This window comes from Girardinichthys multiradiatus, chromosome 18, assembly GCF_021462225.1.
Source record: "Girardinichthys multiradiatus isolate DD_20200921_A chromosome 18, DD_fGirMul_XY1, whole genome shotgun sequence".
NCBI classification, from domain to species: domain Eukaryota; kingdom Metazoa; phylum Chordata; class Actinopteri; order Cyprinodontiformes; family Goodeidae; genus Girardinichthys; species Girardinichthys multiradiatus.
Genome location: NC_061810.1, coordinates 39622336 through 39628698, shown reverse-complemented (window position 1 = coordinate 39628698; position 6363 = coordinate 39622336).

Sequence of the window (6363 nt, the reverse complement as noted above, 5' to 3'; positions counted from 1 at the left end):
TTCTAATTCAAATGTTTTTCTTTGGAACAAACTTTTATTTTTCAGTTTCAAATTTCTTTCGTTTGAACAAACTTTATGGCCCCAATTTAGCTCCACAGAAGGTGGCAGCGACAGACACGACAGTACTGTTCAGTGCCAGGTTTTTGTCATAAATGTCCCTGAAATATTAAAAGAGCTTAAACTCAACCTGTACAAGATAACTCACATGTACACAATGTCTATTTATTGAAGCATGTTTTGCTGTTAAAACTTGCATGTTCTATTAAAATAAACATCTTCAGCAATACAAATAGTTAAAAACGCGAGAATTTGAGTTCCTCTGGCCTGAAATTCCAGACCACTGACTAGCAAACGCAAGTAAGGCTAAAATGCCTTATAAACTAGCTGCCAAAACGCCATATAAATCTGGAACGTTTTGACTATGCAGAATAAGTATTCAAGATATCAGTAATGTCATTCTGACTAGTCAGAATGATAATTTAAGAAATTTGAAATAGAAAGGCCCTCTAGATAAAAAAAATTCAAGATATTTTGGAGATATCTTTAGGGGAATTTTGACTTGTCAAAAATACAGTTCTAGATATCTCTATATCTCTTAGTTTTGCCTTGGCTTGCAAGATATCTGTGATTTGATTTGCACTAGTCAAATTTTAGTTTTAGATATCTAAAAATACATGTAAGATATCTTGAATAATAAGGTCATTTAAGATATCTTTAATTGGAATTATGACTAGTCACAACAAAAGTGAGAAATCTCAAATTTACTTCATAACTAGTCAAAATTTAATTGTTGATATCTGAAATATACGTCTCAGATAGTCAGTAATTTATTGCACCTATCTTGTACTGCAGCCTCCGTACAGCTTAATGGTAAATCTGATGTCATTTATTTCTTTATTTTAGTCAGAATGTAATTAGAGACATCTCAAATTGGTATTTTCTCTAGTCAAAAACTAATTAGAGATATCTGGAATGTAAGTGCGGTGATTTTTTTTGTCAAAACAGCCTTCCATAAACACTGCTATGTTTGTTGAGTATTACCAGCAATGGAAAACAACACTACTGTAGTTATTCTTGAATTGTTGTATGGCGGTAGCCAGTCTTAATTGATGCTTTAAATTATTTTCACCATTTGTCATAGCACAACCATAAACTTCAATGAATTTAATTCAGATTTTTTGTGATACCAACAAAGTAGAGCAAATGTGTGAAGTGGAAGTAAATGGATACATACTGAAATGGTACTGAAATGGTTTTACAAATAAAAACCTGAAATGTGCGTTACACCTTTGTATTTTTTCTTTGATAATTTGATACCTCAAATGGAAACCAGTGCAACCAATTACACTTGGTCCACCTGTGTATGATTTATTCTCAGGATTAATCCAGCTGTTCTGTGTAGATATCAGAGGTTTGTTAGAGAACATTAGTGAACAAACAGCCTCAACCTATCAAGGCATAGTTGTCAACCCAAAATGATAGACCTGGCAGAACAAGTCTTAATTACAGAAGGAGCCAAGAATTAAAGGGTAACTCTGAGATGTGAAATCTGCAGACACACCAGCTATCAGTTGTGCACCCTACAAATTTAGCATTTATGGGAGATTGGGGAGACTGCTGTGGAAAGAAAGTCACAAGACCTATACAGTATAAAATAATTTTTAAGCCATGCAGAGGACACACTAAACTGAAGAGGGTGGTTCTAAAAATTAATGACTTGGGGGGTGAAGACTTTTTAGATATCTATTTAAAAAAACAAAAAAACAAAAGCAAATTAAAAAGCATATACCACTTTCCTTACTTTGCATTGGTCTATCACATATAAAATACAATGAGGTTCATGGTTTCAAAATGACAAAATGTTGAAAGTTTAGGGCTATGAATACTTTCAGCAAGGCCATGTAGCAAATAATAAAGTCTTGTATTTTCTATTTCTTATTTAGTTCTTGTTTTATTCCCTAAAATCAGTAATGAGCTAAGGAAAATGCATTGATTTCCCTTGGCAGTATGGGTAGTGTAGTCCCTTTGAGTGTGTGACTCTGGGTAGGTCTGATCTCTGAGCTCCTTGTAGGGGTACTAAAGGGATTGGATATGCTCTCCTAATGCTATTAGTGCTGCAGCAGGGGATTACTGTCTGCTACGGAAAACAGGAAAAGGGGAAAAATTTCATTGCAGGAGGGTATTTGGGTGTGACAAAGATTTGCATGTTTGTACACCATCTATCTATCTATCTATCTATCTATCTATCTATCTATCTATCTATCTATCTATCTATCTATCTATCTATCTATCTATCTATCTATCTATCTATCTATCTATCTATCTATCTATCTATCTATCTATCTATCTATCTATCTATCTATCTATCTATCTATCTATCTATCTATCTATCTATCTATCTATCTATCTATCTATCTATCTATCTATCTATCTATCTATCTATCTATCTATCTATCTATCTATCTATCTATCTATCTATCTATCTATCTATCTATCTATCTATCTATCTATCTATCTATCTATCTATCTATCTATCTATCTATCTATCTATCTATCTTCTGCTTCATCTTATACTTTTATACAAATCACCAAGATACTTGAACTTTACTCAAGATAGTCTGACCCCTGACTTGTTGGAGGAGTGCACTGAACTGATAAGTGAAACTTTCAATTTACCGGCCCATCTAAGTTTCGAACCACACCTTTAAACCATGATATGGATCATGAAAAAACGAAGGAGATCCCGGATATACAGTAACTGGCTGAAATGAGCCACCTAAGTAGTCAGAATCTATGCCTAAATTTGGCTTTCATTTTGCGTTCTGTCAGGCATTCACTTTGTCCAGACCTCCTGATGGCAAAGGTAAAAAGGCATTTAATGCTGCCAAGGTTGGGCACAATATGACAGACATTCTAAAATTCTTTAAAGATCCTGTGGTTCATGGGAAAAAAGTCAAGTAGATCCTCAAGAAAGTGACCTATGCTGAGCCAGAGGATCAGCTGGCTGTACATGAAGACACAGGCCAATCCTCAACCGAAGTACAGACTCGAATGCTGACTCCAGTTTAAAGGCAGCATCTGCAAGAGAAAGACCTTCTCTCAGCAAACCCTCTTAGACTTGACTAGGGAGTATAGGAGATTGAAAGGAAGAAAAATGTTTTATTCTCTGTGTTGGGATTATTAGTCTGAGAATATTATTTAATATTAATATTTTAATATTTTAGCAAATAATATTTTGGTCTGTTAAGGGTTGTCCTGTAAGGTCGCTGGATTCAGCCTTAGAGATAAGGTCAAGAGCCCCATCATCCAAGAGGGTGTTGAATTAGAGCAGCTGCTTCTCCATGTTGAGAGGAGTTCTTTTGAAGTGGTGTAGGCTTGGGTGACTCCCTCTGGAGATTTTCCAGGCTTTTGCGATTAGGAAAAAATCCTGGGAAGATACAGAACCCAGTATCCCTATCCTTTTTGACTTGGGAAGGCATTGCGATCCCACAACATGAGCTTGAAAATGGTATTATGAAGAGCTCTGGATTTGGTTTGTAGACTTGTTACCCCTGGCACTTGGTTGGTTTAAGTGAGCCAAGTTTGGCAAAGATATTAAAGGGGATACTTCAACAACTCTTTCACCTTATGGTTGCTTGGGTGTCTGCTCAGAACGTTTCCTGGTTGCCTCCTCTTGGAGAATTTCTGGCCATGTACTACTGTGAGTAGACCCCACGACAGACCCATAACCCACTAGGTACTAGGAAACAACTTGGATCCCACAGATTGAGCTGGAGAGCGTTGCTGGGGAGAGAGAGGTCTGAATTTCCTTTCCTGACTTGTTACAACCTGATCATCAATAGTTTAACTGATGGACTCTGTTAGTCTCTGTTTTTGCACTGTAAGGACAGTTTGGTTAAAGTCAGAATTATTTTCCCTGAGAGTGTTTAACTTTCATTTAGTATATTCCTTTTTTTATTATTGAATTTATTGAATTGGTTACATAGGTTTTTGGACTCGCTTAATTCCTTGCAAGGAACACCACTAAAGTTTTTCTTAGAGGATTTACCTTGAGGACAAAAAATATTATTATTTTAATATTGTGCATGGTATGATCTGCTTACCAATCATTGTGTTGTTGCCTCTATGGAAACCCAATAAAGATAAGCATGTCCCTACACAGAGAAGCATTCTGTCTGTGAAATATAAAATGAAAATGCGTTAAATAGCTCTTTAAAAAACTGTGTGCTTGTTGAGATGTTGAGATTCATATTGATCAGTTCCAGTGTAGCACCTTGATGTATTTTTAACATAATCAAGCATTTTTACAGTTTTGCCAGAGGGGTGCTCCAGGTGATTATTTTCTTTTTTTTAATTGCCACAAACATATCTGTTTGGTGTCGTGATAAAAATTCTTGAGACATTTGCAGCCTACAAAACAAGCCCATACAAAGATTATTTTAAAAATATATTTATATATAATGTCACAAATCATACCCTGCTAACACAGTCATATTTCAAATCAGGTACAATAGAGACCAAAAGTTTGGACACACCTTCTCATTCAAAGAGTTGTCTTTATTTTCATGACTATGAATATTGTAGCTTCACACCGAATGCATCAAAACTATGAATTAGCACATGTGGAATTATACACTGAACAAAAAAGTGTGAAACAATTGAAAATATGTCTTACATTCTAGGTTCTTCAAAGTAGCCACCTTTTGCTTTGATTACTGCTACGCACACTCTTGGCATTCTGTTGATGAGCTTCAAGAGGTAGTCACCTGAAATGGTTTTCACGTCACAGGTGTGCCCTGTCAGGTTTAATAAGGGGGATTTCAAGCCTTATAAATGGGGTTGGGACCATCAGTTGTGTTGTGCAGGAGGTGGATACAGTACACAGCTGATAGTCCTACTGAATAGACTGTTGGAATTTGTATTATGGCAAGAAAAAAGCAGTTAAGTAAAGAAAAACGAGTGGCCATCATTACTTTAAGAAATGAAGGTCAGTCAGTCCAAACAATTGGGAAAACTTTGAAAGTGTCCCCAAGTGCAGTCGCAAAAACCATCAAGCGCTACACAGAAACTGGCTCACATGAGGACCGCCCCAGGAAAGGAAGACCAAGAGTCACCTCTGCTGCGGACGATAACTTCATCCGAGTCACCAGCCTCAGAAATCGCAGGTTAACAGCAGCTCAGATTAGAGAACAGGTCAATGCCACACAGAGTTCTAGCAGCAGACACATCTCTAGAACAACTGTTAAGAGGAGAGAATCAGGCCTTCACGGTAAAATAGCTGCTAGGAAACCACTGCTGAGGACAGGCAACAAGCAGAAGAGACTTGTTTGGGCTAAAGAACACAAGAAATGGACATTAGACCAGAGGAGATCTGTGCTTTAGTCTGATGAGTCCAAGTTTGAGATCTTTGGTTCCAACCACCGTGTCTTTGTGCGGTGCAGAAGAGGTGAACAGATGGACTCTACATGCCTGGTTCCCACCGTGAAACATGGAGGAGGAGGTGTGATGGTGTAGGGGTGCTTTGCTGGTGACACTGTTTAGGATTTATTCAAAATTGAAGGCATACTGAACCAGCATGGCTACCACAGCATCTTGCAGCGGCATGCTATTCCATCCGGTTTGCGTTTAGTTGGACCATCATTTATTTTTCAACAGGACAATGACCCCAAACACACCTCCAGGCTGTGTAAGGGCTATTTGACCAAGAAGGAGAGTGATGGGTTATTGCGCCAGATGACCTGGCCTCCATAGTCACCGGACCTGAACCCAATCGAGATGGTTTAGGGTGAGCTGGACCGCAGAATGAAGGCAAAAGGGCCAACAAGTGCTAAGCATCTCTGGGAACTCCTTCAAGACTGTTGGAAAACCATTTCAGGTGACTACCTCTTGAAGCTCATCAACAGAATGCCAAGAGTATGCGGAGCAGTAATCAAAGCCAAAGTTGGCTACTTTGAAGAACCTAGAATATAAGACATATTTTCAGTTGTTTCACACTTTTATGTTCAGTATATAATTCCACATGTGTTAATTCATAGTTTTGATGCCTTCAATATTCATAGTCATGAAAATAAAGAAAACTCTTTGAATGAGAAGGTGTGTCCAAACTTTTGGTCTGTACTGTAGCTTGATATTTCCTGATAGCTTTGCTCATGTGACTGTGAAATATTGATCTTTGCATAAACAAATAGCAGTTTATTCATCCAGTGTTGCACATCTTTGCTTAAACTTTTTATCATGTCTTGCACATTTCGTAATACTCATTAAAACCAGTTTTTTTGTTCCACTGTAATACGTCTCCCTGCTGTCTCAAGACCCTGCAGCATCTGTTCCCAAGTTCAGCACTCTGTTCAATATTCATTACTT